The 12579-nt window shown below is 39.3% G+C and overlaps 2 protein-coding genes across 5 annotated transcripts in view; one reads left to right on the top strand and one right to left on the bottom strand.

The window, feature by feature from the left end:
* The window catches only part of LOC5506981 (neuromedin-K receptor), a 42286-nt gene extending 31660 nt beyond the window's left edge, over positions 1–10626 (bottom strand). The window contains exon 1 of the mRNA XM_032375430.2: positions 10388–10626. The gene's annotated coding sequence lies outside the window, so the exon portion shown is untranslated. The remainder of the gene's footprint in view (positions 1–10387) is intronic.
* The window catches only part of LOC5506979 (neuropeptide FF receptor 2), a 39798-nt gene that overhangs the window by 15477 nt on the left and 11742 nt on the right, over positions 1–12579 (top strand). Inside the window, exons 1-2 of one of the 4 annotated variants that reach the window (XM_048722844.1) lie at positions 2048–2294; positions 2399–2476. The exons of 2 other annotated variants lie outside the window; for them this stretch is intronic. The gene's annotated coding sequence lies outside the window, so the exon portion shown is untranslated. Of the gene's footprint in view, positions 1–2047; positions 2477–12579 lie in introns of those variants that run through there. One more of the 4 variants, XM_048722843.1, reaches the window with a different exon arrangement.

Here is a 12579-nt window from a genome sequence, read left to right as displayed (position 1 = left end):
ATAGGCAGGTACCTTGGGGAGGGGAGGGGAGTGGGATATAGGCATGTACCCTTGGGGAGGGAGGGGAGGGGGATATAGGCACGTACCCTTGGGGGAGGGGAGGGGAGTGGGATATAGGCACGTACTTTGGGGAGGGAGGGGAGGGGATATAGGCACGTACCTTGGGGAGGGAGCCGAGTGGGATATAGGAAGGTACCTTGGGGATGGAGGGGAGGGAATATAGGCGTTACCTTGGGGAGGGAGGTAGGGGGTAAAGGCACTACCTTGGGGGAGGGAGAGGAGGGGGTATAGTACTTAACATGGGGAGGGAGGGGAGGGGGGATATCGGCGCGTACCTTGGGGGGAGGGGGAGGGGGGAGGGGGGGGGTATAGGGGCTTAACATGGGGAGGGAGGGAGGGGGGGAAAAGGCATGGTGCTCCGCAAGTCAAAGCGCGTTCTAAGCCACCCTCCCCTGGCTTTTTATACCGAAGGAGCGTATCATATGATTTTTTCCCCTCATAATAACAGCAACAGCGCAACTCCCCTTTTATGCCTGCCAGCTTGTTTTATTATTTTCTTGTACAGTCACGCGCCTTATTCTCGCAGTGTTGTGCCGTTTCTTAGGTATACAATGGATATTTCCAAGGAAAAGAAGGGTTATTATTCATTTATTATTGGTTGGGCGATTATTCTCATAATTTCTATTTGCCACCAAAGCCTAGAAATGTGGCAACACCAAGCACGCCCCCCGACTTTTAACATTTGGTGTAATCCATCATACTATATAATTAATGTGAACTTGGTTTTTTGAGGTGAAACGTGATGTTTATATGCATTTTAGGGCATAGAGTTAATTGGGACAAATTTAATGTTATGATAAAAATCTTCATTATGAATCCTTCAATAATTAAATGTAATTGACTTCATTATAAGTCCCCTTTCTCATTATTATTACATCGAATGTTAACCAGCAGAGCCTGTCCCAAGAATGAACTCCTGTGAACTTTAATACGCACCTCAATCTTTTAGCTCTCTTGGACTTAGAGTGTGGATTAAATCTTTACATATATCTACCATTGAGACATTTTGAGCCACTGCAAAAAATATCTTCTTATCATAAGAACAAAAAAGATAATTTCACTTGAGTGCACTCATAACCTGAGGGCCCTTTCTCGAATAACACGAATTGAACTTTTTCCGCTTCTTTGCGACCCCAAACCACTATAAAGTATGGTACCGAATGTCACACTAAAAGCCTAAACCACCAGTAGCGCAAACACGTCCGTATAATACAGCACGGCCTAAAAGTGGCTTCCTTATCTTGGGCTCAGATTAAGGCCAGTCGGCAAGCCTCGCCAGAACACGATCTCAGGAAGCACACCAATTAGACTGATATATATGTAAGCGACTTTTAAACTGTTTGGCATCGTGGAGATAAAAACAAGATAGTAAGAGAAACTGCAGGGTCGATGTTACCTCGGGGGATAGGGGGGGTCAGGTTTCATGCGATGACACGGGTCATGTTTATAGTATGAGAAACGTCAGTGTTAATGCCACTTCAGGGAGTAGGGGGTTGGTGGTAAAATCCTTGTACGGTAGCAAGTTATTATCAATACTTTTATTCTGAGTCTTCGCTTGGTCGTCCCGGTTTCGCCTCTTCTCTTTTGCGTTTGTCTTCCCTGCTCTTCTTCAGTCCTTTTAATTGTCTTTCCACGATTTGTCTTTTCCTTCTTTGCTTTTTTTGTTCTTCCGATCATTAGCCATTTTACTTTGTCACTCTTTCCCTCCCTCTCTCTCCCTTGCTCATTTTTTTATCATAAGCCCTCTCTCTCTCTCTCTCTCTCTCTCTCTCTCTCTCTCTCTCTCTCTCTCTCTCTCTCTCTCTCTCTCTCTCTCTCTCTCTCTCTCTCTCTCTCTCTCTCTCCTCTCTCTCTCTCTCTCTCTCTCTCTCTCTCTCTCTCTCTCACACTCTCTCTCCTCCCCCCGTGCTTGTAGGCCAGCCCTCAATTGTCTCATGAACTGCCCTAAGTGCCTGCGTGCGCTCGAGCGGGGAGTTTACATAGTGTTGAGTGGTCGGCTAATAAGGAATGTCTCGAGGCGATGAGCGAGCTCTTCAGTTGAGAGGCCGATCGCGTCTGGCATTAACGTCTTATTGGGTTCTATTTGAACGTCAAGATTGACACCTCGCGAGTTCATCTGCTCATAACACGGTACAATAGACGCAGTTGTTGTTAACGTGCATCTAGATTCAGATCACCGTGCTTACACGACAAGTTCTTTAACAAGGCTTCAAAGCTCCGGTCTTTTTACATCTGTAAGTTACTGACCTAGAAACGCTTTACAGAGCGTGTTAGGAAGAAGCTATTTCTCATCAAAGACCGTGAACATTAATAACATTTTATTGGACTCGCCTTTCAGCGGCTTAGCTGCAGGGTCGAATACGTTTAGAACTCAAGCTAGAAATATCCCTTCCGAAGAAATTATTGCCAAATTAAGGTAAGGCCCTTACTGATTTTCAATCAACAGCAATATCCTAAAAAAATCGACTTATAAAATAATTTGTAGTAGCGTCAATGACTTAGACTTAAGTGAGTAGACAAAAGTATAACACAGGAGTAAAATGACTTCAACACAAGATAGATTATGATTATTATCATTATCCATGGCGACAAAAGCGCAGGAGTCACGATACATGTACGCGAAGTTATGCGCCAAAACCACGCAGTAAAGAATCTAGGAGATGATACTCCACACAGCTTGATGCAAATTGAATCAAAGAAACCCCACAAGAGATTGAACCATTCACCTTCTTGATGGTAATTAGTTTAGAGTACTCATTATGAGTGGCCTTTTTCAGTTAGTATTGTTTTGATAAAATGTTTTTTATTATTGAAGCAGTTATTATCAAGTAATTTTATCTTTAGTCACGTTTGAGTTCGACTTTTATTTTTTACCAAACTTCCTGACAATGAAAACAAATAAAACATTCGATTAAATATGTCATCATGCCGCTACATTTCATATTCTTAAAAAAGTTAAATAAAACTTATTAAAGCGAAAGATGTTTGGAGAAAAGAATGGATAGCTTCGCCGGCGGTTTAATCTAAATGGCTGTACAAGAGTTTCGCTTATGGGGTTGTAAACTCACTTGTATCGAGGCGCCCCGTTTCGAGATGACTTTTTTCTTAAACCATATTGCGACCGTACAAGTAGGGTCGTCCCTATAGAACGGAACTGGTCTTGTGGCTTTTGCGCTTCAATGAATGACGCTACATTCTGCGGTTTTTCCTGCACTTCGCAAACATTGTTTAACTAGTTACGCACGTATTCTTCAGCCAAGGTTCTAAAGAGCCATAGTGAGCCAAACAATTGCATTTGTTTTTATTCAATATTTATGCGATGAAATTTCGAAATAACCATCTTTATAATATGCAGGGCAAAATTAATCAATGCTGATTGGCTAAGAGCGAGGGCATTTTATCTTAATTGAGGGCAAAATTACTTTGCTGCGATTGGATTCAAGCCATTGAATTTTCCCTTTTATATCAAAAACATGTACTGATGTAGTAACTTGGTTTCCACGTAAAATAAAATCATAACACGAAGGAGGTGACTGCTCGGACAATTACAGAAAACATTGAAAACACTCGTGAAATTAATCCCAAACTTTACTGGTCTATGGTTTTAACTATATTAAAACGTAAATATCGAATGAGCTCCTCAAAATCAGCCGATGGAAAATGATGCCTTTATTCACATTTTATGTTTTGCTGGAATGACAAAATTGCGGCTGACAGCGGCTCTTTAATGTTTGACCAGGGTAGAGAGCGGTGGGGCGGGCTAAGCGGTGTGATGATAAGGGAGAGCAACCAATGATGGCAATAACAGGGATTGGCTTTTCTTTATACTGTGTCCATTCCATAGTCTTCTAGAATGTCTCAACATTTTGCGAATATTGTGCGTCGAGCGAGCTAGAGTGTCTCAAGTGTACAGATACAAATGTACATCGTGATCATTCGCGGATGATTGATACGCCGTATCTCTTGAGGTTATCTTATGAAAATCGTTATAGAGGGAGGATGCGCAGATATTAATGTGATAAATGAAACAAATATTGAGCATTTTGGGTGCGTGGGCAGCAGCTTAGGTACCGCGCCTTTGTCTCTGTTGCTTCGAAATCTCTTATTATTGGGGAAGGACCTGACATACTTTCGATGATTATGAGTAAGGACTCATTACCTTAGCGCGGATCGTGGGTGATCTCTTTTGGGATCAATCAAAAGACGAGAAAAAAAAATTCTTTTGTAGTGACATTTTTTAAAAGAACTCGTATACTCATTCTACTTTAATGTGCATGTTTTCTTCTCGTTTACAGCGTACAAGCATAAGATATTGAGTCAATGACAGTTGAAATATGTTGTGGAAATTATTTTGCCTTTGTTTAGGCGGAGACACGTCTACTATGGTCATGCTATTACCCCATACGTTTAATCGATTTTCAGCTCATTGCCCCTTTCGGTATAAATCTAATCACCGTTTTAGGTATATTTCTCATGCTCTGGTGTAACTCAGGTGATGGAATACTCCAATAAGAAGGCACTAACGAGTACATGGGATAATAGTGCTAATATAATTGATGCCTGCAATGAATAAAAGTGAACTAGCCAAGTGTGACGCTTTCATCGTACAAATTGTTATTATCTGTCTCAGTCCATTCATAAGGCTCAATAAGTAACAAGCCCGTCATAAGTAACAAGCCCGTCATAAGTAACAAGCCCGTAATAAGTAACAAGCCCGTCATAAGTAACAAGCCCGTCATAAGTAACAAGCCCGTAATAAGTAACAAGCCCGTCATAAGTAACAAGCCCGTAATAAGTAACAAGCCCGTCATAAGTAACAAGCCCGTAATAAGTAACAAGCCCGTAATAAGTAACAAGCCCGTCATAAGTAACAAGCCCGTAATAAGTAACAAGCCCGTCATAAGTAACAAGCCCGTAATAAGTAACAAGCCCGTCATAAGTAACAAGCCCGTCATAAGTAACAAGCCCGTAATAAGTAACAAGCCCGTAATAAGTAACAAGCCCGTAATAAGTAACAAGCCCGTAATAAGTAACAAGCCCGTAATAAGTAACAAGCCCGTAATAAGTAACAAGCCCGTAATAAGTAACAAGCCCGTAATAAGTAACAAGCCCGTAATAAGTAACAAGCCCGTAATAAGTAACAAGCCCGTAATAAGTAACAAGCCCGTCATAAGTAACAAGCCCGTAATAAGTAACAAGCCCGTAATAAGTAACAAGCCCGTAATAAGTAACAAGCCCGTAATAAGTAACAAGCCCGTCATAAGTAACAAGCCCGTAATAAGTAACAAGCCCGTAATAAGTAACAAGCCCCCTTACCGAAACACGTTAAAATGGTATGTTTCATCGTTTGAATATGTTCTGATTGCGAAAATATCCATTTTAAAAGTTGCTGGGGAAAATATATATTTTTTTCCTAGGAGGGACCATTCCTTTTTTCCCAGCCAGCATTGGTTAGGAATTTTAGAACATGAATAATTGCCCGTATAACCGATCGGGACGATTTTTTTCCCAAGCATCCGCTTCAGCGCACAAAAAATATTCCCAGCACAACTAGTTTGACTCTACAAATTTGCCAGCATGAACCATTCGGTTAATTCCCCAGCATCCGAGGGGTCTAACATCTTCCCAGCCAGCAAAAAAAACGGGCTGCGGAACAGATATTTTGCCGAACAGATTCGTTTTGTGCCCAATGAAGTAAGGACGGATCAAATGAATATCTGAGCTATTCTAGCGTGACTTATTGTCAGCACCGAGATAGTCTTCAAATCATTCATTAGGATTTTGCACGGGAACTGCGAATGGGATCTGAATAACCAATACAAACACTCTAATCTTGTTGATAAACACGTGTACTTCAAGTCGGGCCTGGGTCGTTGTCATTTTTAGAGCTTTTTTAAGGCTGAAAATGCTCTTAATGATGTTCTTCTTGAAGTGTATAGAAGAATATAGTATATAACAATATGGTATATACTATACTAATACCAATGAACTATTTGAAGACGTTTTCTGATTAGTGGAAACTAGTTGTTGTAGTGAACTAAACTTAATATCTAAGAGGATAATTACACAAATAAGATCAATAACCAACCAACAAATAACCAACGCCAACAAAGAACGCTAAGTAAGGGAGTATGTATCGCCCGCTGTATACAGTAAACCCTTTAAAAACTTTGAGTAAACTCTTTTTGCGTTGACAAGTTCAGTGTGAGCTCAAAGACTCACATTTCCCGAAGTAGATAATGGGGTTTCAGAATTATAATCTCAGAAACATATCAGTAACTATACTTTTCCACGCAGTGATTCGCGAAGGAAAATATTTCGAAACTCCTTGTAGTCGGAATTCCTTTTCTTTTAGCGATTTCCTATGCAGTGTGAGGATCAATCATAACCTGCTATAATGTCTTTGGAAGTCCATATTGCTGCTACTCCGTCTCCGCGCTCCGCTCTCCGGAGACCCATTCTCATTTTACCAACACCTGGTTATCGCGTGTTATAAAATGTCACGATGCGGCGAATACAAACACAAACACGCAAACGTGGTAAACAGACCCACCGCAACTCCTAGTCATTTAAAATTGTCTGTATTGTGTTATTAGGTATGTGTCGTGATTATCATAACCTGAGTCCAGATATTTCAAGTCCAGCTCTTATGAATCATAACCATATGTTTTGGCTGTAAAGTAACTTGGCGCCAGTCTCTCGTCCATACCGCCAAGTCCCTGGTGCCCTCCTTGAGGATCTTGTCCTCGTGGAAAATATCTAGTGCGTCAAATTATTTTATTGGTGGTTTGTGAAAATTCCGTAAAAAAATTCGAGGTGAAAAATTCGTGAAAACCCTTTCAACATCATTGCGCGATCCTCGATTAGGAGAAATACATTACACGGGTTCACGGATCTCGGGTCGTTAATATCCTCAGGCGAAAGTGCGGTACCCCTTTGACGAAAACCGTGATGAAGACAAAAGAACTTTTGTCAGCGACGCCTTTGTTGTTGTTTTCATCCCGAATCGAAATATTATTTAAATAGATTTCAAAATAACCATCTAAAAAGAATGTTTTAACTGTTATTCACCATTTTCGAACTTTTAAAATGCAATAGCTTCATTTCCCATAAATCGGCCGATGGCGACGGTTGCTTTTTCGCACTTGGTGTTTTGTTAGGATGGCAATATGATGGCTGATTGAGACTCTTTAAAAGCTCAGTTACGTGGCTTAGAAATTTCTCAAAATAGAATACTCTTCTATCTCTTTTCTTTTTTTTTTCTTTACAAACTAACCGATACTATTGCTTAAATGACAGACGTCATCTGCAAACGCCATTAATCCGCAATCACGGTGCATTTAGGGTATAGTCCGTCTAGTCTGATTTTTAACAATAATTTAAACAAGCAACTTTTACTTCGAGCGCACCCGCAGCAAAACCAACACAGCTAACCAACACGCGGAAAACCTCACTCTTAGTGCACCAGCCTAAACACAACTTGTCCATTATTAAACAGCCTCCGTCCGCCGCCATTTTGTCATCCTAGCAAAGTACCAAGGGTGAAAGCAAAGTACCAAGGGTGAAAAAGCATCCATTTCCATCGGCGGATTTGGGGAAACCAATGCGATATTTTCGATTGAATTTGGTAAATAAAGTACAAAACTTTGTTGCTCTTTTGTATTTCGATAATACAAATATTAAATGAGAACAATAACAAAGGTGTGGCTGACAAGGGTTCTTTAAGGAAAGTTTTAGCGTTAACTTAAACCATTTAATTGTATAGCTTATAAGTTCGTCCGTATCATAATGGATTTTGAAGCTGACTTCAAAATATTGCTGGAAAGGTGTATAAACAAGATTGGTCATGGTAATCTATACAACGATTTGGTCGAAGAGAACAAGAAAGTTTCACGACATCCTCTTCATATCCTTTTCGTGGTCTGATAGTACAATAGCTTTGCAATAGCCTCTTTAAGACCTTAATGTTCAAACAACTGACATGAAAACCTTGCTGAGGAGGCTAGCGTTAAAAATGACTCAGCGGCGTTAATAATTCTGAAAGATAATCTAAAGCACATTTATATAGTCTGCTTTTGGTTTGACACAAATACAATCCCCCTTTTTGAGAGCAAAGTGGTAATGTATAGCCATTGTACGGCAGGGGGTGGTTGCGGTAATGCGTTATTATGACTCTTGGGGCTACGGGCCTCTTTATGGAAGGATCGCTAAGGATTTAATCATGCTTGAAGTCGCTAAGTGCCAGACATGCTCCCCGAGGCCTGTAACTTGGACAGGATAAACAAGGTATTTACACACGTGCGTAGCTAGGTTGGTGGTGGTGGTGGTGGGGGGGGGGGGGGGGGGGGTGGGTTTGATAGGGAGGAGGAGGGGATTAGCAACAAAGGCTTTCCTTATAAGGAGAACACAATATTTGTGAAAAAACTTAAAAAGAAAACAGAAAGGATTGACTCTAAATCTAATATATAAAAAAGGTACCGTGCCCTTTATGCATGGCCACCCACACTTGTAGACTAATACCTATAGATTATCGGCAACCATGACGACTAACCTACAATGACAATGTTTTATTCGACGAGACGGATTTCCAGTGAATGTGTAAAAGGATATTCCTGATTGCTTTGAGGCAAATATTCCATATCTTCATTAAAGTCCTAAGAACATTAATTTGCAAATTGCGAAAACTTATATTCATCTTTCCTATGTACAGATTTTACAAGCTCGCAGATTAAAAAAGGTTCCGCCGTTAGCTTTCCGGTTAAACACACAATACCCCCATTAATCCACGATCCGCGCTACGATATATATTTTTCCTTTTTGCTTTCTTTATCACATTTTTTTTCCACTTTTGTTGCGCGCCGTATCATGGTAGCAGCTAGGGGTAATTATGAGACATGCCAGGCCTTTGTTTCTTAAACGAAAGAAACAAACTAACAATGAAAAATAGGAAAAAGAAACTTTTTAAATCATAGATCAGATTCATATCAAAACACACACCTATACTCTTGGGGCTTTTAAAGCACAAGATAATTTATTAAATAATATACACAACATACAGAGACATTAAGAAACAATGGGGGGGGGGGGGGGCACATCCACGCCCTCATTTCCTTATGATTTGTGAAAATATTGGGGGGGGGGGGGGGGACGACACGTTGTACTGTCGCAATTTGTAATAAACGTCGCAATTTGTAATACCTGTCGCAATTTGTAATAATCGTCGCAATTTGTAATACCTGTCGCAATTTGTAATAATCGTCGCAATTTGTAATAAACGTCGCAATTTGTAATACCTGTCGCAATTTGTAATAATCGTCGCAATTTGTAATAATCGTCGCAATTTGTAATTCCTGTCGCAATTTGTAATACCTGTCTTCAATTTGTAATAATCGTCGCAATTTTTAATAAAAAAGCTGTCGCAATTTGTAATACGCACCCATCACGATTTGTATTAAAAAAGCTGTCGCAATTTGTAACACACTTCCGTCGCGATCTGTAATAATCAGGTAGATTTTATTAAAAATCTAACTTTACGAAACAAGTGCTTGAACGATTGCGTTTTTCTTTGAATGATTCTCAATTGTACTAATGAATGAATGAATGAATAAATGAATGAATGAATGAATGAATGAATGAATGAATGAATGGATGGGTGGATGGATGGATGGATGATTGAATGAATAAATGAATGTAAAAGTTTTGTATAGTGTTATTAGTTCGAGGGGAGACTGGGTAGAGCTGGATTACTTCTCATATCATGTGATATGGGCGTCGCAAGCTTTGCTTCTGATTGTACTTGGTGATCCATTCATTCTGCTAAAATTTTCGATTCAAAGTCCTGCCTATTCACTGCTTTTTATGCAATAATTTGAAGTAGATGCGTCGAGTTTTATTTCTATCTATCTTATTTTCGATTTTTTCAATTGCAACGCAGGATTGAGAGAACAAACTGCTTGTGATTTTAAGGCAAAATGAAGCCGGGTCGCTTACTCATTATTATTATCATTGTAAGAGTAAAATATGAGATATGATGAATGGAATAGCATCATAACTATAGAAATCGAACAATGAAAAACAATGAAAAACAACAGACACTTCAAATAAATAAAGTTTTTGTTATATACATCTCAATCCTTTGCCCTTCCAGCAAAAGTGGGGAAGTTTATAGCTCTTTTTAATTAGGACAAAAATTTAAAGTATTTTGCGAGCCTAGAGGTAATGATAAAACATACACAAAAATCTAAAAAGAAAAGAGTGAAACTGTCAGAGCTACGCAATGAAATACTAAAAACAAAAATAAAATGATAAATAAAAAAAAGGTACATACCGTTTTTAAAGTATTCTTTACCTCTGTGGCGAAGTTCTGAGATGTGTTGTGTTGGCTGCTAGAATAGTCAGTTAAATATGAAATCATTATTCTCTGTCTCGAAGTGATGTGAAAAAGCCGATGCAATAAAGTTGTGTCGGATCTTTGCAAGTAGATTTCCCTGATGTGATTTTTGTCTAACGTTCGCCCCAGGTCAAAAACACAAACAAAAAGGGCCGGAATTCCATCACCTCTTTTGTTTCATTACCCGTAGATGTGGAAAAAGACTGCTGGTGTTTCGCTAGACACGTTCGTAAATAATTGAGAAGGAAACATGTAATGAAATGCCAGAAGGGGTTGGCAATTTCAATTTTTACAGTTTATAGATAGACTATTAACTGTGATCTCTGCGCATTGCCTTCTTGCACTTAGTGCTTTAATGCTCGTAAATAATTGAGAAGGAAAGAAGTCAAAAGGCAGAGGGATCTGCAGTTATTATTTGTGATTCACAAACATGTAATCGGTTGTTAACAATACACTTTTATTTTACAGTGTTTGTGCACATTGTCTTTTCATTACTAGTAAAGCTCACCTCGTAAATACGAGAATATATAGATGATAAATAAAAATACATTATGAAATTAAAATAAGTGATCTACAAACCTCTTTTAATTCTTGTTTTGCACATTGTCTTCTTATTGCTTAAAGTAGTACTAATAATTAAAAAAATAATTTAGGAGGAAAAGAGGTGAGAGGGCAAGACAATAACAAATGCTCTTTTGCGTTAGAGATACCATGCATGATAATATATTTTCATTGATTGTTTGAACTTTAATACTGCTTCGATTTAAAAAGTATTCTTCTTTCTTTACAATAGATGTTCCGTCCTTTAAAATATCTTTACGACTATAATTAACGAAAAAGCACTTAATTTCAAGGAGATTTAATACCGAAATTTAGAAATAGTCTTCTAATATCATTCACAGTAAATTATGTAGTTTTTATATATTTTTTTTACCAGCCTTATACTGTGCACGTAAAGGCATTAAGAATATTATTAATACTAGAATATCATTAATATTAGAAGTTCTCATGGAGAAGAATTGCAAGGGTTAAATATATGTTCTTTTAGATTTGTGTGGGGCACAAAACCTCTTCTGTGCGGCAACTGTCTTGGCTAATCACTAAACCTTTCTTTCATGGTTTCTCTGTTTGTTTTATAATAGAAAAGGAAAAAAAAATAAATTGCTTGTAGTCTTGTTTTATTAAACAAAAGAAATTATTGAAGGCATTGTATGTCTAGAAAGGCAAAGAAGAAGTCTGATAACCATAACAGACAATCTGATTAGCTGTGGACGGGATGTGCAGTCATAGATATTATGAATAATAAGTATATTTAAAAAAAAGACTGCTTTTTGGTGATTGTGTAGTTCCCATGGGGGGGGGGGGGGGGGGGGAGGGGTCAGAGGTATGACCCCCCTCCCCTCTGGCAATTCCTGGGCGTTTGAACCCCCCCCCCCCCCCCCCCCGCGGAATTTTCAATCTCCTCCATGGGGGGGGGGGGGGGGGGGGGTATGGATATTTTCTGGAACTACACATTGAGTGGGAGGGGCACAACCCGTGTGCCCACCCCAAGCTGCATGCCTGTACATACCCAGTAAGCTATTCTATTTGGGTCTAAGTGGTGGCCATGAAAGAATAGCTACTGAAATGATTACTGCCCATGTGTTAACAAAAAGTGTACTATACAGAATTTATGGTCTCCTGCTTTTCCCTAACAATAGCTCCTGCATGTAAGTACACTGCAGTATTCACTGGAGCCCACTCAATTTTGGTTTATTTATTGGGCAATTTCTTTTGCAATCATAGTAGTTATGTGCTGGACATTGCTGTGGAAAAATAGACTCAAAATATAAAATACTGCAAACCAGGTATCGAATATTAAAAAATCAATTTTATGTCTTATATGAGAAGCGGGGCAGAGAAATGAGATTATTCAGAGTGATTTTACATTTCCCTATAAACACTAGTCTCATCAAATAACACAGAGGTGAGGAGCTAGTTTGATTATCCGCTTCAAGTTAGTCGGTTCTTTAAGCTCTTTTATCATCAAATGACAAACTTCCATCCACGGGGACCCAGGGTGTACTGAAAGTAAACAAGCGTAACGCTAGACGAAGCCGCGGTCCGCTTCCGGCTCGCGCTCGTTACGC

This window comes from Nematostella vectensis, chromosome 15 (genome assembly GCF_932526225.1).
Source record: "Nematostella vectensis chromosome 15, jaNemVect1.1, whole genome shotgun sequence".
NCBI lineage: Eukaryota > Metazoa > Cnidaria > Anthozoa > Actiniaria > Edwardsiidae > Nematostella > Nematostella vectensis.
Note: the sequence above shows the minus strand (reverse complement) of the source record. Positions and strands in the feature narration are given on the sequence as shown.